The sequence below is a fragment of the Falco biarmicus genome, chromosome 1, assembly GCF_023638135.1.
Source record: "Falco biarmicus isolate bFalBia1 chromosome 1, bFalBia1.pri, whole genome shotgun sequence".
Classification (NCBI taxonomy): domain Eukaryota; kingdom Metazoa; phylum Chordata; class Aves; order Falconiformes; family Falconidae; genus Falco; species Falco biarmicus.
This window is the reverse complement of record NC_079288.1, coordinates 82,090,362-82,113,133: the sequence shown is the minus strand read 5'-3', so window position 1 is coordinate 82,113,133 and position 22,772 is coordinate 82,090,362. Positions and strand designations below refer to the sequence as shown.

Here is a 22,772-nt window from a genome sequence, read left to right as displayed (position 1 = left end):
AATTATCTGCAGACAGCTTTCATTCTCCATCGAGCAGCAGACTGATCTTCTCTTTGATCTTCCTCATTCTATTAATGTTTCTTACAGAATTATTTCTGGTTATCTTTGAGATCTCATTTTGTGCTTTGGCCTTTCTGGTTTTATCCCTGAATGCTTGTGCTGTTCTTTCAGATTTATTCTTAGAAATCTGACCTCTTCTTTTTTGCTGTGTTTTTTTGTCTGGTGTTAAAGAAAAACTCTTCATCATCTACCCAGCTTGGCACCTACTGAATTTCCTATGCTTGCATTTGGACAGTCTGAATTCAGTCCTTAGCTTACTCTGAAGAACTGACAACTTAATCTTCCATTAGCTTTACCTCTTAGGAGGTCTTATTTACCAAACATGAGTCTGTCTATGTCCGTTTTCTTGAAACCCACTGCTTTTATCATGATGTCTCCCACCTTCCCCTTCTGATACAGAAATCCCGAAGCAATTTAAAAAAACCTGAACAAACAACAATTTAGAAATCATCCAGTATGAATAATAGTCCCCCATTATTTAATGATAGTAAGGTTGAATATACAGAGGAACAAAATGTAGCATGTCCGTTGCCAAGTAGGAAAAAATGAGGAATCTATCAGTATGTGCTCAGGTAGTGTCAAAGCTTTGGAGGGCCTTGGAGATTGTTTCCACCCAAAATAATGAGAAATTTTCTGATCCTTGATTCAGTGAGCCATGCTCTCTCAATCATAAAGTTCTGTTCTTCTGATTACCCTCAAAAATCAAAGTAATAATCCTGATGGTGCAACCAATGCCGGAAGCACGAGCATGATGCTTTTCCTTGAGCAGTGGCACCGTATTTCAATACACTCTCACTGCCTGTTTGTATCAGCAGCTTTCAATTTCTTCTGTGGACAAAGCATAAGTTTTTAACCTTGAGCTTCTTAAGATTCATTTATGCAACAAAGCACTTCTCTGTGCCCCAACACAGAGAGGGAGCTCATCTCGATCTCTTTTGAGGAGCCATTCACAAATATGCATGTAAGATTTTAAGCACTTGCTTAAAGACAGTTTCCCCTGCCGGGCCATTTAACCCCAAACGGAATAATTTCAGAAAACATGAAATTAGTCCAAATCAGCCTTTGACTCGCAGGCATTTATCCACCACCCAGAAGTAGATATTTTAACAACTGTGATTTTGGAACAGCATCCCCCTGCACTTAAAATAACCCAGCAAGACCTCTCATTACAGGAATCAGCATTACACCAGCCCTTGCTTCTGCACTACTTAGTCCATACCAGCTTCCCTTCCTGGACCTGCTGCCAATTTTCCATGGATGGAAAGCAATAGAGGTTCATCATCTTTGCAAGGGAGTGGGACCTGTGATCTGCCTGTCAGCTAAGCACTTCTTTGTTGAGGTTCCATCTCTAAAAAGAAAAAGCCCAGGTGTATAACAACCCTCTGGCTATCCTGCATATCCCCCTTTGCCTGTGGGACTGGTCCCATCTGTGGAGGAATGAAGGGAGTGGGTTGGTTGGCATTGATGGTGTGCAGCTGTAGCTCATTCCTGCTAAGTAGTTAAATAGCCCTGAGGAGGGGAGCAGGTGGGTGTTGGATGGAGAAGAAACAGTGTGGTCTGATCTCTGGAGGAAGACAGAACAGCATGGACAGTAGAATCTGACCAATGGTAAAAGCCTTGTTGCAGCCTACTGCAACAATTGGTGCCCCCTGTGAGGCTGACTGAGTTGGACTCTGACTACAGCAACTGGTGCCCAATGTAGCTGAGGCAAGTGAGTGAACCTGCAACCCACAACAGACACTGTGAGAGGTGAGCTGTTGACAACTAATTGATATGGGTGTATTTGCAGTATTTGTTGTCCATCTTAACTCAAATTGCAACTCCCATCCACTTGCATGTAGCTATCTCAGCTCCTGATGCTGCCAGGAGAGAACCAAGAGCTCCTTTTGGCTGGTGGGGAAGGGACATACCTTTTGGAGGCTGTCAAGGACTGGCCATAGAGTGCAGCAGCTGATGCCCATGAAGGTGGTGTCAGCAGAGCTGACTGCAGCATGCAGCGTTTTCCAGCAATGCATTGCACATAGGTGGAGATGTTTCTTTGGGTGCCCCCAACACTGGGAGATAGATGCCTACTTCAGGCCTTCCCCTCATACCATAAGGCTTATGACAATTGAGAAAGAGGGGAAAATAGGGGTGTTCTGAATGCCTATAAAATAATAAACATAATTAAGTTGGGAAGAAAGTAATAGCATTAGCCTTTCTCTTCAATATGCCTAAAAACACATTAAGAGAGAATCTCTCTTTTGGCTTTTTAGTGCAGTCAGACATTTTACTCTCTGGCCTGTGGAAACAGAGGCAACAGCTGCCCTTTTGGCTGGACAGATGAGCCCCAAAACACTGTAGGCACACCAATGGCCAGTTATTTCTGGGCAGGAGTCCAGGCGCTGATCTCAGTCCCCAGCCTTCTGCAGGTCTTGGGAGCAGGCTCTGTAGGAAAGCACATACTTTTTTGTCTCTCCTTTTGGGGTGATTATCAGCAAGAGCCATTCTCATAATGCATCTTTCTCAACATTTGAAGAGGAAGCAGAATACCCTCAATGGAAAATCCCCACATCTGAAAGATCCTGAACCTGGAAGCTGGCCAGGGCTTGCTGGCCTGCAGACCAGATTGCGAGACTCAGCTTTGCAGCCAAGAATTTTTCCCCACTGGACTGAAGAAATGCAGGATTCCATTTCCAAGCAGCAGCAAGTAGAAAAAAAAGTGCATGGGGTTGAGAAGAGTCCTGGCAGCCCACAGCAGGCAAATGTAAGCTGATATTTTGCATCTATAGCCCCTGCCTGCTGTGTGGTCCAGCAGCATCGGTGCGCCTATGTACGTTTCCCAGGAAAGGGATGGTAAGAAACAGCAGATGTTGAGAAGACAACAATCCTGAGCCCTCCCAGGGCGAGCTGCCTTCACTGACCACAGGAAAATGTCATGGGAAGAAATGAGTTAAACCCCTCTTCCTCCTTCCCAGCAATGTGACCATCTCTGTCCCAGCACCTACACACTAAATGGTCTGCTCTTGAGCAAAGTCCAGGCAGGGGAGATGGCGATTACCTTGACTCAGCCATCTTTGGACAAATTGCTCATTTGAGACTTGGGTATAAATCCTAATTAACCTGAGATAGCTCAAGCCCCATCTTCTTGCTGGTGGGACTCTGTTATATCCCTGAAAAACAGCGTAAGCAGAAACTACTTGGAAGCAACTTTCCCTATCCCACGCCCTTTTCTTAATGTGCTTGTCAACATCACAGTCCTGTGTAATGCAAGGGGATTAGGTCTTGTAGGCATCTGTTGCAGAGATCCTGTCAAATAACCACCTGTTTACAGTACCAACATCCAGCCCAGCCTGCAGGATCAGTGCACAGCCTTGGCAGGGCTGAGGGATCGCTGCTCAAGCAAAATTTCCTTCTTGTTACCACTTGCTCCTCACAGCAGCTCTCATTCCAGCTGGGGAAGGAGCATGCTGAAAAATTAATGAGGAGTTTTAAATATCTGATTAAAAGATAGGTAGACAGGGGGAGGGTAAGGGAAAAGGAAGATATGGTTTAAGGGGAGAACAGGTTTACAGATGCCTCTGGTTCTGCCACCTGGTAGGTGTAACTTCTCTCTTCAGTAAAGATAGATCCAAACATCTCTGCTTTAGAGGTGGCCATATTCCATCCTCTATTTTCACAAGAGGTCAAAACTGCTCTTACTGGCAGTCCACAATGGGCTCTGCTGCTACAGCTTCTGTTTAATATTTTCTACCACTTATTTGTGACACATTGTAGTGGTCAATACCAAGGGAAATTAGGTTTCCTTTGCTTTCCGTATCAGTGTCTCCCACAGTTTACTGGTCCAGACCAGATGTAAGTTTTCATTAGCAATTAAACCAGTTTCATCACTGCTTTAGGGGAACAAATCGATTGACCAGATTTGCAGGTACAACTTTGTGTGCCTGCAGGCTTGAATCGGTCACCGCATTGACTGTGCTCTGCTCAGAAAACTTCTCAGCCATTAAAGCTGATCATATCTTTTCCCCTCGTTGGCTGAGAAAAGCAAGGGTAATTAAAATATATATATATTAGTAGTAGTCTGAAATAAATTAATGCTACAATAATGAAATAAAATTGTATTAAAGGCAAAGTCTCATGCAGAAGGGCATGAGAACTGAGTGTTGAGAGTGCCACACCATTCCCAGCGGGCCCCCCCAGCTGGGTAGGCTCTAATCAATGACACATGCCATTTCTGCAAAAGACAGCCCAAAGGCATGCTGGGGTGAATTAGAGAGACAATTTCAACCCTATCCTGATTTTCCTGCTTTTATGAGTTTAAATTTGATCTTTAACTTTGTTTGAAAACAATTTTTGTGGTTTAATTAGATATAGTGACAATAAGTCAATAGCCAGCCTAACATTTTCTGGTCTCCAGCCTGGAAACAGTGAAGTACTGAGTCCGTGGCAGAGCTAGGAGTCTATCTACACATCTTAAAAGCCTTTCAAGCCTGCAGTTTAGCTCACTCTTCCATGTGTACCAATCTGCTAAATGTCCCTATACGTGGTAATATTTTCAGATACCACCTTCTGAAGCTTGAAATAACATATATATGTTTTTGTTCTAAACCCATGTCTAACAGTCTGTGGTTTGATAGTTTAAAGCTTCTCTTCCATTTGTCAAGCCTGCATTAATTTACAGGGGAGGCATGATTCAATCTGAACCTTGTTGATAAAACCAACTAATGGTTGGAATTTACATAGAAATAATACAGGCATCAAAAGCTATCCAGGAGTTTGAAGCATCAGAAATAATCACAGTGCATTGAATAAGAGCATATGAATAATTCAAGAGCTTCAGAATCACAGTTTTGGAATCCTGTAAGATCACTGTTCTTTTTTCCTGAATTGTAAGCTTAAAAAAAAAAAAAGGGAAAAAAAAATCACATTAAGCTTTGTACTTATATTTAGCTCATCTTAAAAAAATACTATGCCCTCAATAGCTCCTTGTGACTGATATGAAATAATGTAGGTGTGTCAGATCAAAATCAGTGCTTTTTTAAGGTAAAGTTTTCTAAAATAACTACTAACCACAAGGCAGCAAAACTTCTGATGAGAGATAAAAAATAGTTGTCAACCTTATTTTTTTTTATTTTTTTATTACTATTTTTAACAATTTTCCCTAAATATTTCTGTCCTGCTCTACCATTAACCACTGCCATTAATGTGGGACAAGGGCAGAATGCTGGGCTAGCCCAGGGCACTTTGGCTACTATAAATACCTTTCTTTCAAACCATCTCAGGCAATTCCTTCTCGAAGGCAGCCTGCTTGGGAGATGTGCCAAGATCCTTCTTGCAGTGACTGTGCCCGGGGCTCCTCACTGCCCCTGCGTTGGCTGGCACTGTCACAAGCTGCTCGGTCATGTCCTCTCCCCTGGCCCATTTGCTAAAGGCATCTGGGCATCTTTCTTGCACCTGAATTTCTGCACAGCTCTACCAGCCATCTTTATTCTCTATTGCCTCTTCCTCCATGCTTCAGCCCCCATCCTCTCAGCGCTCAGCAAGCGGCTTTAGCCCTGGCATCACCTGGAAAGGGTGACCCAGACTGGGTGAATTAGGTGCCCTTGGAGAGGGGCAGAGGGCAGGCCCAGGTTTCAGCCCCGTCTCTAAAGGTATTTATTATAAGAGATACAGCAGGAGCTTGTCTGAATGGACAATAGACAGGAAATTAACAGTTAAGACTGAAACTCTAGTCCTTCATTCCTGTGATTAAAAGAAAACAGATACCATGCTGAAAGAGAAAGACAATTTCAGCTTTCATGTAGCACTGTCCTTCAAACGGTGCTTCACATCAGGCATTATTTCTCTGCAGAATCTAGCCATTAATTTTCGTTTAAAGTAAAAAAAAAAAAAAAAGTCCATAGAAGATTATAAAAAGCTATGTATTCCCAAACAGGCAGATCATGATGGCTCGTTCTGACTATGCCATTCTGTCCCTCCACACAGATATTAAATGGCTGAGATAAATTGTGGCTTAGAGGTTTACAGAGGCATCATGCCAGCGATAGCAATGGGTTACAAACTTCCTCCTTTAGACAGCAAACACCCAATTACCAGCATCATCTTCCTTCACGCTTTGAATAGTGAAGGAGGGGCTGGCATCCATAGTTTTTCATTTCTCAGTAGATGGAGGCTGATAGGGTAATGTATGTTGCAATGGAACACATTGATAGCCAGTCGTTCTTAAACAAAATGCCACATTGTGCAACCTGTGGGGACATTGCGGTGAGCGCATGGAGCCTGCTCCATCTTTGCACCGCTGTGTAGTGTAGGCATGCATGGGTAGGCATGAGGGCACTCTGGGCGTGCTTGTGCCATGAGCAAATAAGTTTGTGATTAAAAACACATTCTTCAACACAGCACATACAATAACCTGGTCTGATCTCATAGCTGACCCTGTTTTGTGCAGAAGATTGGACTAGAGACTTCCTGAGGCCCTTTGCAACCTGAATTACCTGATAAAATGGAAGGGAATGGCTTATATCATGCACCTGAAATCAACTGGGTCTTTAACGTTTGTTCTCTCCACAGCCCAGGTAAATAGAGAGTTCAGAAAAGGTGATTATACTGAGTAATAATAATGAAATGCTAATTACTGAATGAGAAATTAAATGCTTTTTAGCAAATAGGGGGGATGCAAAAAAGTTCTGTGAGGCCATGGTGTTTCCTTTTGGCCACATGCAATAGCAGGGGTCTTTGAACAGTGACCCTGGTGAACACTCCTCTTCCAGGACAACAGAAAGGCAATGCATGCCTTAACATCTGGAGACAAGTGCCACCCTGAGGCTCTTGCCACAGCAAAGCTCATCAGCTCCTTGACCCCATTTCTTTCAGGGAAGGGTGCTGGAGGACCCAAGTCTTTACTTCCCTATGTGTTTTTTAAGCCAGACCCATTACACTAAGCAGCACATGCTGCATTCTACCATCGACCTTGCTTGGCCTGTTCTCTGCACACCCTCATGAACTTCACACCACCACCAAACTGAATTAAATGGTTGTCGCGTTGGAGGAGAGGGCTCTGTTCAGGACTTGGACAGGCTGGAGAAACAGGCTGATAGGAACCTTGTGGAGCTCAATGCAGCAAATACCAAGTCCTGCATCTGGGGTGGGATAACCCTATACAGCAATACAGCACGGGGACCAACTGGTGCTGTAAGTAAGGCTGTGGAATCTTCTTATTTGGAAATAACCAAAATTTGACTGGGCAAGGCTTGAGCAGCCTCAGCCTACTTTACATGGCCCAGCTGTAAGCAGAAGTCAGACCAGGCATCTTCCAACCAAAATAATACAGTGAATTTAACCCTTGACCTGCCTAGGAGCTCCAAGCATGGGAGAAGTCTCCTACTTGAAGTGTTATAAGCTCTTTCTTGCTGGGTGGTATTGGGCTTTTCAGCTCAAGCTTAAAAAATGTTCTTTGGAAACTTGCTAGCAATAAAACGCAAGACCACTAGCTGGAAACAATAATTAAACATAAATGATTAAAAAAAGATTGATCCCACTTGCAAGCATTTAAATATGCCAGCTGCTAAATTACAACATTGGCACAGACCTGGATGCCTGTGCCCATTTTAAACAGTGCTCGATGAGATCTGTGCAGATAGCAGGCTGCCTGTGCTGGCCCTCGTCCTGGCAGCAGATCTGCGTGCTTGAACCCTCGATAACCAGAAGAACATTGAAGCAAAACCCCTATGACTTCACAGGGACTCCAGGGTGAGAAAAGTATGCATCAGTATGGCCTGGACCGTGGGATCACAACTTAAAATGGCCTGGTATGGTTGCAGGGATTCGCAAACTCTTTTTAAAGTTTCTGTTTTGGAAAGGCACACAAAACTTAGAAAGAAGGGAATACAGAGCAAGTGGCGTCTGAAAGAGGATGGTTAGCAGGTGGGCACATCTCTAATGCTGCAGTTGTAACCTAGGCGCATCAGGCATTCATAACTATTGGAAGAAAATCCCACACTCAACTCCAGCAGCATCTATGCTACCTCTCCCAGCATAAATTAGTAACAGCCTCAGTCCCATTTTTTGCTGCCCAGCAGAAGTCTTCATTTTGTTAAGTATAAAGTATAAAGGCACAGCACTGGACCCTTCACAGGCACACATTCCCAAGAACAAACATAGGATAAAGCTGCAGGTAGAAAGGAAGCGATCACATACATATATTAGCCCCTGTGAATAGGGACCACAGATATAGGTTGATTTGACCCCTTACTCTACCGGCTCCATTTGCAGGCTGAACCATTCCAGCATAAACAAGAGCACTAGAAAGGGTATGGGGCCTCGTATGAGGGGGCTCCACTTCCAGTTGGGGCTTAAGGCACGCACGGTTTAGTAGCTGAGAACGTAACATGAGATTTCTGTACAGCAGCACTGCCAGCTGGAAGCAAGGGAATGACAGGCACATACATCCCATCCTTGGGAATCATCTCAGGTCCCTTTCACCATCACTTCTGCTCACAGGCGTGTACCAGGCTGCACGTCATGTGCTTCTCCTGCTTTTGTTAGTCATTTAATTTGTAGGCAAGGGATCACGTCTGTTGCTCCCTTAATTATGGAAAAGTTGCCTGTGCACAATTTCAACAAGCCCCCGTTCTGCTCTTTATCAATATTGAACATGCTGCCTGTCTTTTCAATGCTCCAGCTCGCAGTCACACAACATTTGTTCATAGCTGCAGGCTATGTCAGTGAGACTTTGATAGAGCAACAAAGGAGTTCCTCCTTCAAACAAACAGCACGAGTGAAGAGCAAATCCACCGGAGTGTTGCAAAGGCTGTCAGGATTGCAGCTGGCTGGAGCTGCACCGGCTCGTGGCTGGAAATGGCACTTTTCAACATGTAGAGTGAATATTGCTACAGCACCTGCACCTCCCCTGGGAGGTGTTGCCGTCTAACCCAGCCTTTCTACTGTGAGAGAAACAGCCTTTCTACTGTGAGAGTACTTTCTACTACCCCTGTACTTCGGGAGGCGGGGATGCTGCTCTTCTAGGCATCACATGGATACACAGGAAAAGAAAATCATCCTTGCCACCAAGGGACACACACACCAACTACCTTGAGGGCCCTGCAAGTCCTTCCCACCCTCCACAGAGAAATCAAGCTTGGATCTTGGGTGTCTAATGTAGATATGTGCAGTGCTCACTGGTGTAAATACCCGCAGGCAGCATTCACAGCCCTGCAGGACAGGGCACAAGCAGTGACAAAACACAGCCCGGGAATGAAACATCACATCTTTGTGTTTGCCAGAGGTTCCATCTGACCTTCTCCAGACCTGTGGGTGCCACCAACGGTGACCACCAAGAAGAAACCCTGAGGACACCAAGCTAGCTGGCTCCTGAGCAGCAACGGATGTAGTATCTAGGGGTACTTCTAGATCACAAGGGATGTATACTGTTCTAAGTTGTTGTAGTGTGGCACTAGGGAAGAAAGTTGTCTGCTGACCTTGTCCTTGCAGCTCTGGTATGGGCGATGTAGAAATACTGGTGTGAACGGGAGAGTTACGTCTGCCCCAAGAGCAGGCAACCTTGCTCAACAGGGTCTGCTACAGAGGCGATGGGTGGTTTTGCTTGCAAATCTTTGCCTCCTCCTCCCCATCCCTGGGAAAGCTGAGCTCTCTAGTTCTGGTTCACAGCCAGGGCAGATCTCGCTTTAGAGATTTATTTGCTGGGTGCTTGCTGGGATGCGCAGGCAGCCACACCTCCAGGCCAGGCTCTGTCCCACAGAGGTGGGGGCAGAGGCACAAAGGAGCCCAGGATAGATGTGGCTGGCCAGGTCCTGGCACTACCAGCAGAGCACGGCAGTGGGTGGCAGCATCGCGAGCAAGAAGGAAAGATGGCAAACGGAGGGGGTCGTGCCCTGGAGCCCCTGATACACACCTCACCTTCCACCTCTCTGCACAACACGCACCGTCTGGAAGCCCAACCCAGGCAGCTACAGCTGAATATGCTATCTCAGTGGTCACAGCAGAACTGAAACTCCACTTAGCCCATCTTCAATGACAATCGTGTAAAGTTCATGATAAGTTTTCTTATTTTACTTCTCTCCAATTGGAACACTTAAACCCATGAACTATGCACCAGCATCATTACGCACATCGAGAAACGCTGTGTCTGTGCCCTGAGTAACTCACCACAGAGGCAAAATCAGGCCTTTGCTGATTGCCAAATGCCGGGAAACTTTAATGAATCAGGTTTTTTATACAGAATAAATGACACCAAATCTATCACACCGTGAGAGAGAGCTTAGCTTTCATTTGTATAGCAATTAAAGCAAACGTGCAAATAATATGATAATAATTGTCTGCAGTTTTTATGTGAGGGTTGAATTATTTCTGGTAGCTTCAGTGCAAGTTTTTCAATTGATTGGTGATTTCGGACCCTTCTGTTCAGAGCTGTCCAGCCTGACCTAATCTTCAAAAGGCTTCAAAGGTCAGCACTTTCTGAAATTGAAGCTTCACTGAAGTTATCCTCTTGTGCATACAGAAAATCACTATTTGCTTTTTCAAACCCCAGCTGTCCCTGCTCAGTCTCATGACCATATATGAGCAAGAATCAAGGAAATAGAAGATCTGTGGGCCACAAAAATGCTAGCAGGGTGTGACTGGTTTGCTACAGGAACAATACTAGGGTGTACAACTCAATATACAGAAGAAAAATTACACTAACCAAGACAATCCAAACAAATGTCACATCCCTGACAAGTGCTGGCACTTGAATTTTAACTTACGTCACTGGAACTTGCTGCCACGTAAACTCCAAGTGTTGGAGCCTGAACATTAGTCAGAGCAAAGGTCCATCCAGAGCCCAGCGTCTTGTGGCTTGCATGGGGAAGGAGAGGATGTAACTCTTGGCCAAACCCCCAAGCTTCTGGAAAACCAGGAGTTTAGTAACAGCTTGAGGCAGGAGGTTGCGTCTGGACCCTTGGTCTCTTCGGTTGCCACCTCCTCACAATTTGTCAAAGCCCTTTCTGAATCCACCTTTGCTTTTGCAACAGCCTGTGACAAGAAGGTCAGTGACTTCAGTTATATTCTGGGTAAAAACTACTCTAATCAGATTGTTTCATTGCGCCACCAGTTTTTGTTTTGTGTAAAACAAGATCATCACACTCAGCTGAGCAAACCCTAACCCCAGAGAGGGATCTCCTCTGAAGCTCATTCTCCCATAGCCATTACCAGCCCTCGGACCTTTTCCAGTTCTGCTTGGTGCTAATGAGACAGTGTGCCCAGATCTGCAGGAAGTGTTTAGGCTGAGACCAAAATGTGGCTTTATGCAATAGTGAAGCGAAGTTTATTTTACCTTGCCTGGAGGTGTTCAGATGCACCTGCAGACCCCTTCATATCAAGCACTTGAGGCCACAGATGAGTCTACAGATGTGAAAGCTACAGATTTATGTGGACTTTCAGAAATTATGACTCCAGGTCTCCATCGCACCTCAAAGTATAGTGCCAGGGACCAAGAGGGACACAATCCTAACATTTAAAAAGCACACTCAGCATGTCAGAGCCCATGTGCTTCCTTCCCACTGCTGGCTGTTATCTCAGTTCAGCACATCCAGTGCTGCACCTTGGGGAAAACAAGCTTGAATTATCTGTTGGTGGAGGGGCTGTCATGCACCGATGTGGCCAGAGCACATGAATGAAACCTCGGGTCCAGCAAAAACAGGCCAACAGATGATGTGTGCTTCCCTTCTGGAGCTTGAACCGAGGTCGCCTTCTGGCTTAGTTTTGAGGTTTTACAATATGACTGATCAAGTGCTTAACTCAAAGCTCCCTCCCCATGCTCTGCCTGGCTTCGGTACAAGCTAAAGCCAGAACGTGCAGTTTTAATTTATACCACTAGAATAACATGCTCAGTTGTTCCACCAGAGAAACACACGTCTCAGAATTGTCTTTTGCCAAAGTCTCCCTTTTTTTTGCAACAAGCCTGCTGGCTGATCCATCAGCCCAGAGTCCCCTTTGTCATGTGCAGCAGACCCCCAGCTCCCCTCTGGCACTGCAGCTCCAGCAGAAAAGGCCAGGGAGGGTCACCCAGGCACAGCAACAACACAGCTGCCCCCTCCTATTATCCCACCAGACACACATCCTCCCTCTACCAGGGCCGAGGGAGGAAAGGGGGAGATTCCTGCAACTCCAAAGGCTACTTGTAGGCAGTTTTCTCTTTCAGGATGCCTGGGGCTGCTAAAAAAAACTAACCATATGAGAAATGAGTCGTCAGAGCCATTTTCCACCAGACTGGGTCGGCAAGAAGCATGTACACACTAGTGCCAGCAACTTAGCCACAGCTTCAGGTCCCTGTACCCCCAGAGCTGGGGCAGGCACTGCTGATGATCCCATGGGGAAAAGACTACAGCAAGCTCTCCGCCAAGGGCTGATGTGAGCACAGCAAACTCTGTGTGTACACAGCCCCAACTCCGCAAGCACAAAAAGCACAGGTAGAATAATAAAATTGTTTAAGGGTGTAAGTAACCACATGAATATGCAGGAAGCCTATAAATTCTTTCCAGGCTGCTTTGGTGCACGCACGCTTGCAGATTTCTCACACAGGAAAGGTGAAGCAGAGAATAGATTGCTTTATAAGTTGCAGATAAGGACTTGACTGGGAAGTTTATTGATGGAAATGTGATAGGCAAGAATGAATGGCAGCACTGAAAAGATGGTCCCGCTTCCAAAGAGTGAACAGAAAAGAGTGTTTAGCTGCCTTTGTGATCCTGTGGCTTTCATTTCTTGCTGCAGTTAGAGATCACCTGGTGTCTCTCTCAGCTATGCAGAAATTGAGACTAATACAATAAGAGGCCCTTTCCCATGTGCAGTTTTCAAGTTGTGTTGCTTAGGTGATAGCTAACACTTCCAAAGGCTTGTAAATCAAGGAAGTCAGGTAATACCATGCATTCCTTTTCAGCTAGGACTTGGATCTCAATCTGCAGGGTAATTGGGCGGTTAACTTCTGGTAAGGCATTCAACTTTCACCAATGTTTGTGAAAATCAAAGTGGGGTTAGATAGGAAAAAAATATCAAGAATCTTTCTGTAGCAGGATTTTAGGAGTCTAAGTCCCAATGCTCTTCAGCTTGAAAAGGGCTCTGAAGAGCCAAAACTGATTGCCAAAAATGGAGCCACAAACCACCACCATGGGCTCTGAAGACTCACCTTCCCATTTCTACCACGGCAGCCAGGACTTTCTAACAGCCCCTCAGGATCCACATCGCAGTACCTTGAAGCTCTACGATGGCACTTCAAGCAGGACTGTGGGGCCACAGGACATCTTGTCTCTTGGTTGGTTCAGCAGTACTGGGACCTGCAGCTGTATGCTTCATTATCCTCCCCCTGCATCCAAATGCTTGTTAATGACACAAGTAAGAATCAAGCAGAACTGAACTACCCCTGGTGTTTAAACACCTTTGTTTTACACTATTTATCCATGCAGAAAAGTGTTTGAGGAGTGGGTTTCTCTTTTCCCGAGATATCTTAAGATGTTTTTTTCCACAGGAGTTCAGGTTCTCTCTAAGACCACTTAGAAGATGACCTTTCAGCACAAAAGTGTGTGTAGGAACACACGGGCAATCTTTATCTTGGCATGATGGTGAGGTTAGAGAAGGTCGCTCCCAAACCAGGTCACTGCTGCTGCACACCTGCTACCCAGCTGGAGCTGCTCTCGCTGGACACAGCGCAGCTCCGCGGTGCAGAAGGGGCCATCCCATGCACAGGGGACCACTGTGGATGATTTACAAAACCCCAGACCGCTTCTACCTCCCATTTCCCATCCACTCAGCTTCTCAATGCCTGCTTAATTCAACTAACCACTCTGAAATTTAGGCTTGGAGTTTAGCTGGATGGGAACTTGCACCATAGATGTCAATAACACAAAGGACAGATTTTAGTGTTTAGCATTTCTGGTTCAGCTTGGAAGTCCATGGAAATGCTAGAGCATTTCATTACTCCTATAAATCCCAGTGGGCAGAGAGGGCTGCAGCTGTATGAAATACTGACACCACTCTGAAATTATATATCCCTGCAGTACCGCCCCTGCTCTGCAAACTGGAGTATCAGCCCCACAGCTGAATCTTTCTAAAATGGTCATGGGATGATTCATGCGAGTTTTTTCTTCAGGAAAATAACAGATGGGGTGGGTAAATGCAGTAAAGGCCAAAAAACCCACAGCAGACACGTTTTCTATAAAGCCTTGCAAATACAGCCTAGCCCTAATAGATTGTGGCAATGCACCTGCCAATATAACACTCTTACACCATCTCTTGGGGCCTAATATAGATCATGGCTTAAAGTGTTATGTGCACTGAATGAGGTCATATGCTCTTGGGGTTCTGGTGATACTGATGACTTGAGAAAACAGAATTCATATCTCTAGATGACCCTGCAGAAAGTCATTTAGACTCATTCAGGGAGCAGCAATTCCCTGACTCACAAAGGTGCTGTAGGCTGAGCAGTTATTGTATGGTCCAGCCACCTTGGCTCCACTTCTACAGCGTAGCTGCATCTCAGACCACAAACAGGCTACATGAAGCACAGTGTGTCCCTGTGCTACCAGTACCCCTCAGGCACTTGTGCCTCTGTTGCAGAGATACTTGCTGTGCTCACCGTGTTGAAGCCTTCAGGAAGGAGCCAAGGCAGTTTTGTTTACATGATGCTATGGGATATACAGCAGCCGATGTAAGTCCTTCTCCTGACTTATCCCAGAAGTTGGAACACACTTGGGCAGCACAAAGAGACACTCTGGACCCAGGCTTCTGTCCCTGCTGTGTACAGCTCCTGCATACCAGTTCTGACCTGTACTTAAAATAGCAACTAGATATGGTCTCTGGTGTTAACAGTCATAAAAGCACTTGAGGTTAAACAGACATCACAGGGTTTTTTCCTACTTAAAGGCATCTTATTTTATCAGCAATCTGCATACTTGACTTGCTTCTATCAGAGACACTAAAAAAACCCAGATCCCAACATCTGGAAACACCACTATCAAGAGCAGTAAAATAAGTTTAAAGTACAGGGTAAGAACAAGGCACTATTGGCAATGCAAGAGGTGTACTGGCACTGCGTACTTACCTGATGTGAAACATAGCACTGTGCAACCCTCTGCAAACTCAACCGAGCGGTGAAGGCTGGCCTTAGACCGTAGGTAGATGAGCCAGCCCCAAGGACAGGCTGCCCAGGCTTTACCACCTTCATTAATATTTCTGATGTGGTGGCTTGGAGGAGAGAAAGTGGAACCTTTGTTTTCTATCCTGCTGGTCTTTCTGCCCCAGAAGGCGGGCCAAGAATGGGTCCTTCCTGCTAGGGCTGCTCAGTGAACCACCAGCAGGACTCTGCTCTGGGCCATGCCTCTGATCTCCAGGGCAGCCCACAAAGCCCCGAGCAGATCCAGCCTGGTGCGAGACGTGATGGACCAAGTTCCTATTCAGGGGCAGCCCAAATGTTCCCAGCCAGCCTGGATTCACCCTTAACAAATCTGTTCTTCCCAGCTGGTTGAATCTGCAAAGCAGAGCTCTGCAAGAGGTTTGCGGAGATCCTTAAAGACTGGGTTTGATGCAACTTTTATATCACTTGTAATCTCAGAATCACAGAATGGTCAGGGCTGGAAGGGACCTCTTGAGATCATCCAGTCCAACCCCTTGCCAAAGCAGGTTCACCTCAAGCAGGTAATCACAACCATCCATGCAGCAGATCACTGATGTAGTCACTGTTTGGTTTCCAACACCACTGTCAAGTTACTGTCTACTGTTTTATTGAATTAATTGCATTTACCTGCTTTTGAGATGCACCTGGGGACTGGTAGAATAAGTCCTTTATGCATAACAAATACTATGCATAATTTAAGTAGAAACCATTCAAATAAAACTTGGTGTTATTTCAAAAAAAAGCAACCCAAAAAGAGAGAAATTCTGAAAATGCCATCAACTGGAATTTACCTCTTAAGTAGATTTTCACCAAATTCAGAGGATCAATTCCATATTACTTTCTAAGGCCAGTTATAACTTCCCCACAAGTCCTGGTGTGTGATTCCAGATGGAAACAAAATTGAGGACTCCACTGAGTGTCCGACTGTGCTTTTCGATGCCACAAAAAATCTAGAGAAAAGCCAAAGTGGATGGATTCCAAAATATTTTGAACAGGCAAACTCTTCCAATCCAGACAGCTGAGAAAGTCATTGATACATGAATAGAGCATGAATGACAACCTCAAAAACTGTTATCAACACACCTGGGAGTCTGTGACAACTTAATTAAGAGGGTAATAATTGCTTTACAAGAAAAAAAGGCAAGAAAGTGTTATGAAATTTGTAACTTTACAGACTAATTTTTGGGTAGGTAATTTAAAAGACCTGTTCAATCCTCTTGTAATTAGCTATAGCTGGGATAAATAGACAGCCATGGAGCAGAGTGTCTTCATGGCATCAGACATCAACATCTGCCCTGTAGGTGTCTCACCAACCAGGACACTCTCAGGTGCCCAGTAAGGAAGAGATGAAGGGCGGTGACATGATGTGCTTTCATCTCCATTGATCATAAAGGGACTTCCCATGGCTGGGAGCTAGAGCTACCACAAGTGTGAGCACCTTCAGATTATGGCAGGAGAAAGGTAGGTGGGAGGTAAGTGGATTCAAACACATTGCAACTGCAACCTTTGGAATACTGTTTTCATGTATTAAATTGCTTCAATATTACCTGAAGAAAGCAAGGAAGAGAAACTTGCCTTGTGGTCAACAGGATTTGCTGATTTGAGCCATTCCTTCATTTAAAAGTAGCCTCTCCACCCTGCAGGAGTATCTTGTATCTTTTTCATCTAAACTTTGACAGAAGTCTTCCCATTGGAAGGGGTGCTTTGCATCTCCAGTTGTGTCTGCTGGCCAGGGTCTTTGTGTGGACTGTGCAGCACTGGCAGATTTCTCCCAGGTGGAGGAATAACTTCGGGATATCCTGGGACTCCTGTAACGATCTTTCATCCAGGAAGGCAATCAAACTAATCAAACTAACTCAACACCCTGACAATTCAAAGGGATATAAATGAATGTGGAATCAAGTAGGGAAAAGACCTCAAGATCTCAAAGACGGATGTTCTGAGCAATGCCGAGGCGCACACATTCTCATTGCTGGGCGTCCTCTGCACAACCATACCTGGGTTCAGGTTGGAAAACTTGCTGTGGAATGCAAAACCTTACCTGCATGTAAGCAGCTGGTTGTGCTTGGAGAACATCACCCCTTCCTTGCTTCTCCCTTCCAGTGGGAAGACATAGGACTCCCTTTTTTCCCCCAAGAGCCCTGCCACAATGGAAAGCACAGACACTGACTGCTCAGGTGTTTCTGTCAGGCACTGGTTGATGAATAGCAAATCCCTTCCCCACGTCTGCCATTCACACAGCTAGCTGAGAGCTCCTGAGAGTGCCAGATTAGAGATGTAAGGAAAAAGCAGTGGGAAGGAGAGTTTCCGGGACTGTCCACATGTTGTTGGCATACCCCATTTATAACTGGCATTGATCCACAGCTAACAGGAGAGAACTATGGCACAAAAGCCTAAACAAGAGGCAGCCACCCCTGAAAGTGTTTGGATTCATTTTTAAACTGAGATTATTTTTTTATTATTATTCTGGTAGATCCAAACCAGAGTGAAGGATTTTGTTTCAATTTTACAATCAAAGCTGGAATATAATTTTTGTTTTATTTCATTATATTTTGCAGAAACTGCATTTTCCATCAAAGAAATTTTCAATTGAACATTTCTGGTTGGTTTTAAAATTGTTTTTAATGTCCCCTGTCTGTATCAGGATTGGTTTCTGGATATACTGTGTTTATTTTACTTTCTCCCTTAGAAGATATAAAATCTGCAGGCTGAAACTTCAGTAGTATTTTTGTTGAATGCTGGGACTATAGCGTTCAATAAATGCTATTAAAAAAACCCTTCCTTATAGCTGCCAAAGACTAAATGGTTTAAACAAACTTTGCAAGTTCCCAGTGAATGTATCTCCAGGAGTGGATTGAGATGTCAGGAGAGAAAAAGCTACTTGCTTTTGTAATTCAAGTATTATTTTCTACTCATATAAACTTAACGTAGCCCAGACAAACTAACAAAGCATTTAAACCATGCAACAGTTTAAATATTCCATTTCATAATCTAGTTGGTGTTACCTGCAACGTCTGGAAATGCAGTATTATATCTGGAAAGCCAACGTGGAATACCAAATCACCATGCCCTTCTTTTGCTCTTTTGAGGCAGTTAGGGAGGTTCAAAAAAGATCACACTCTGTAAAAACACATATTTTTTGTTCTGGTGTTTCTTATACCGTTCCACATGGTTTCAAATATGAAAACATATTATAATAAATGCATATGTAATGTCTTAGATTTGACTCTTCTAGTTGTAAAGTTGGATTATGTTGTTGGATTAAAACTTGAATATTTTCAGACAAGCCTAAGAATAACTCACCAGGCATATTTGTAGGCCAGATCTGTGTTTTCACATGATGGGACACTGATTAGACCTTGTCTTCTCACACGACCAAAACTTGAGCAAGGTCTTTCTGTCACACTGAGGTCACCAAGCGAATCAATCTCAAAGGAGGAATTACTGTGGAGGAATTTGGTACCAGCCTTGGACACTGAGGTGATACATGCTAAAAATAAAAAAAAATATTTTAAAAATAAAAAATAAAAAAAATCATAAATAAATAAATAAATTTGAAGAATTTTTACCCCCAATCATTTCAGCAATCCTGTTACAGGATACACCACCAGCTGTCTTGGCACGAATGAAAGGTCAGGAAAAAGCGTTTGAAGGGGGGAAGGTATTTCTTAAACCAACTTTGCCACCAAAGCCAGCACGCTGTGGACCAACCCCCGTCTTTACTCTCCAGGTGGTTTACAAGCACACCTTGAGCTGACCTCAGGTACCGGCTTCCAGACACTCCTGCGGAGAGCAATTCATTAGTGACCCACCGTGCAGCTGGCAGGCAGCACAGCGGGATGTGAGCTTGATTAAAGACACTGGCACACCGGGTAGATTTAGATCAGTGTTAGCGTGATAAGGCACCAACCACCACTTGCTCCCCCCAGCCACCACTGTCCCATCAAAACACGTCCCTGCTGGCACCAGGCTTCCTCACGTTCCTGTGGCTGCTGCTGCACCCAGAGTCACAGCATTACCACAAGATCGAGTCCAGCATGGTAGAAGATCACTTGTTTTCCCCACTGCCCAGTCAAGATGTTTGGGACTTTCCAAGGGACCGCATGCCATCTCGGCATGTTTACCTTTCCCCATTGCGGTTTGCATACCTTGCTGGTATCACCCCGCAGTAAATGAGGAAAACAGCTGTTCACTACACCACTCCCTGCATGCTTTTTTGTTTGACACTTTTACACCGCTAACAAGTTCGAACAGCATCCTGCAGCAGGGCTTGTGGGTGTATGATCCCACCAGGCTTGCTGCTCAGTGTGTCCATCCTGCCCATGTGCTGCTGGAGGTTTCTCTCGGAGGCCTTGGGGACTCATCACACCTCTCTGCCACGTACATTTGCTGTGCTTTGCTGCACAGGACGGGCAAGCCCAAACCCCTGCTGCTCCAAATCCAGGTTCAGCCTCAGATTGAGAGTTCTTCACCTGAAATCTCCTGGATGCCAGACCCTTGCTGGCCTGAGTCTCCTTGAACAGCACTTCCAGCAGTACCACCACATCTACAGATTGGTCAGAGTGAATTTAAATTATCTTTTTTTTTTTTTTTTTTTTTATATATAAACAAGAAGCAGTGAAATGACTGACTGCAACAACCTCAGCCTCACGCTCCACACAGACAATCTGCTGTCACGTACCAGACCCTTGCACAGAGAGGCAAGCGGGAGCAGGGCCAAGCAAGTTACCTCGGCTGCGTCCCAAGCGAGAAGGCATTTGGGGTCTGCAGCAAGAGCCCCTAGTAGTAGGGGGACGCAGTGAAGCGATTCCCCAGTGCAAGGCTCTAATCTCACAAGCAGAGCGTTGAACACACAGCATAAATCAGATTTCTGAGTGCTTCTCATCCTTTACTTTTCTCAAATCCTGCCGGAGTGGTACATAAAGCTCAAGTTACAGAGAACTAGAGCTGCTGATCCACAGCAGAAATGAGCAACGACAAGAGACTGAGCCCACTCACCCACAGCCGCCCCCCCCACCCCCCCCACCCTGTGACCGCTTGCTGTGACCCTCTGCAGAGGGCCAGGACTGGGGAAACCACAGATTTGGCGGGGGGGTGGAAAGTCCAACCCAGCTGATGTCTCGCTGTAGCGTGAAGGTGGAAGAAAGCTTTTCTCCTCCTTGTGCCATGCCTCAGCACCTCAGAAATTCGGTGTGGCTGCAGGGGGCTGTGCAGAGACTCACAGGCGAAGCTGCTACTGGAGCAAAGTCACAGCATTTTACCCTGGTGATGAACTTTTTCTCTCATTTCCATTTTCATTGAAATATCAATTTGCATTTATTAAAAAGCCCTTACCCTCCTCTCCAGAAAAAAAAACAACCACCCTGATCTAAAGAAAGATTGGTTTACATAAAATCCTATTAGTTTAGCTGATTGCTTCCAAAACATTTCTGAGAAAGCCTTCCATTACCATACAAATGGTGCTGGGCCTTTTTGCAGGCTAACTGCTAGATAGTGTAATGATTTGGGCAAATATTCATCAAGACAGCTGCTGCTGCGAGCGCGGTTACGCGCCTGCTGCACACCATCGAAGAAAAGAGCAAGAAATAGTCCATCTCCTCCGTGAAGGCAAGAGCTAAACCAGCCCCTCTCCCCTCAGCCCCCCAAACATGTGGGGAGCCCATGGGTGGGGGAGCCTGCGAGGCTGTGAAAAAGGAGGAGGGAGGCAGAGGTGATGGGGGAATGTGGGGTGAGGAGAAGGAGGTTCACACGGCGTGAGCACATGTGGGGATCACGTGCCGGAGAGGAACAGCGAGGGACCGTGCCCGCCACCTTGGCTGAGAGCCGCATTCCTCCTCGGTGTCATCATTTTCTCCTCCTCGCTGGAATAACCACGAGATCCCACAAGCTTTTCCTGGCTGATGAAGCCAAGAGAGCTAACAACGCTCTAAGTTTATAGACCTCTATGTAAACAGCTCCTGGACGTGTCTGCACCAGGTCTATCCCTGAGGAACAGCTCGCTTGGTCGCCTCTTTGGGGCTGCAGGGTCCAGGCTGGGTGATGGGACAGCGGTCCGGAGTGAGGAGATGGCCTTGGTGGCCGGGCATTGGGGTGGGCAGGAGATTCCCTGGGTTTGTAACCGGGAAACTCACCACTGAAGGTCTTGCAAACTCTGCAAAGACTTTGCCAAGTCAGGGCTTTTGAGTCACTGGATAAATATGGTCTTGTGCAGCCGTGCGGGTGCTGCCTGCCCCTTTCCTGTAAACACAGAGCGTTTCTTAAATACTCCCTGGAGGTACTTTCGTGAATCAGACAGCCATGTGAATAAGGCAAGGATCCAGATCTAAAGCACCACCATAAATTTGGTGAAGATCCCAAATCTGGGAAAAGAGTGTGCACAGAGCTTGTATTTTTTTCACTTTAACAACAACCCTTGCAATCACCTTCAAGAGAACAAACATCTCATTAATAGCAGTCACGGGGTACAACGGGATGCTGTAACAACCGCTGCAGCTACTGTAATGCAGAAAGCCACAATCAGCCTCAACGGCCTTTAAGATGAAGAAGGGGGAGGGGGGGAGAAAAACCAGTGACAACTAAAGATGCAGCATGAGAGAGCAGTAAAAATTCAAGCATTCAGCAGCTATTCCACATAACATTTACATGTAATTTTCTCTTCTAATAAGCCGAAATGGGGAAAAAGAAAACAAAAGAGCTATGGCACCAAGGAGATTTCATCAGCCATTGCCAAAAATAAAATAAAACATCAAATCACTGGGACCTTTCATCAGTGGGGTAAGTGAAGGGAACATGGGGGTCCTTAGACTGTGTCTTGACTTATTTCCCTGCTAGCACCTGGCAATCTCACACCACCAGCTCCAGGTGAATGAGCCGAATTATCTTATCTGGGTCTGACCAGCACCGGTAACTAGTGGATCCTCACTCCTGACCTGTTTTAGGAATGCTGCATGGAAGCCAAACACACAGAGGAATTGCAAGGTACTCTTCCATCTCAAGCATTTCAGTGACCAGTACGCACCAGTGACACAACACAGGCTAGACTGTTGATGAAAGCCACCCAACATGCAGTAGAGGTATATGTTTTCAAAGAGGCACCCAGTCAATTCAGCAGCTTTGTCCCCATTCCAGTAGAACTTTCCCAAAGGCACCTCTTTGTTTGTAATTTTCTGGAGACCTAACACATCATTTGGGGGTCAAAACTGCACCAGAGCTGAGCAGTCACCCTCCTGCTTTTTTGATGGAGGTGACAAAGCACAGAGGGACCATCCAACAGAAGGGACTCCATCACATCTCGCCTTAATCCCACGGTGCAGAGGAGGCTGGAAGGACAGATGCACTGAGGGACAGCCTTCCAAAGCGGTGTGCTCATGACCAGTGCCTGCCCTTGTGTTTATGCCGTGTGAATTAATCAGTTCAGCACAGCGCTGTCAACACCAGCAGCAACTCCATGTGCGCTCGCAGCCGTGCCTGCCATGCGGGACAGCCCAATACCTATTTGCAAGTCCATTTGCAGTTCTTCTAACAACTGACCTGAGAATGTGGGACTTGGACTAACCAGCCAGGCTGAGCTCAG

The 22,772-nt window shown here is 45.6% G+C and overlaps 2 long non-coding RNA genes across 4 annotated transcripts in view; both read right to left on the bottom strand.

Moving 5' to 3' along the window:
- Nucleotides 1-22,772, bottom strand: part of LOC130153341 (uncharacterized) — a 54,793-nt gene that overhangs the window by 26,973 nt on the left and 5,048 nt on the right. For 2 of the 3 annotated variants that reach the window (XR_008823334.1, XR_008823337.1), the window contains exons 2-4: nucleotides 18,503-18,689; nucleotides 18,205-18,319; nucleotides 15,128-17,340 (exon numbers count right to left, since the gene is read on the bottom strand). This is a non-coding gene — a long non-coding RNA (uncharacterized LOC130153341). The remainder of the gene's footprint in view (nucleotides 1-15,127; nucleotides 17,341-18,204; nucleotides 18,320-18,502; nucleotides 18,690-22,772) is intronic. The other variant, XR_008823338.1, reaches the window with a different exon arrangement.
- Nucleotides 10,224-15,121, bottom strand: LOC130153354 (uncharacterized). Its single transcript, XR_008823342.1, has 2 exons — nucleotides 13,217-15,121; nucleotides 10,224-11,067 (listed from the first exon to the last, which is right to left on the bottom strand). It is a non-coding gene; the product is annotated as an uncharacterized LOC130153354 (long non-coding RNA).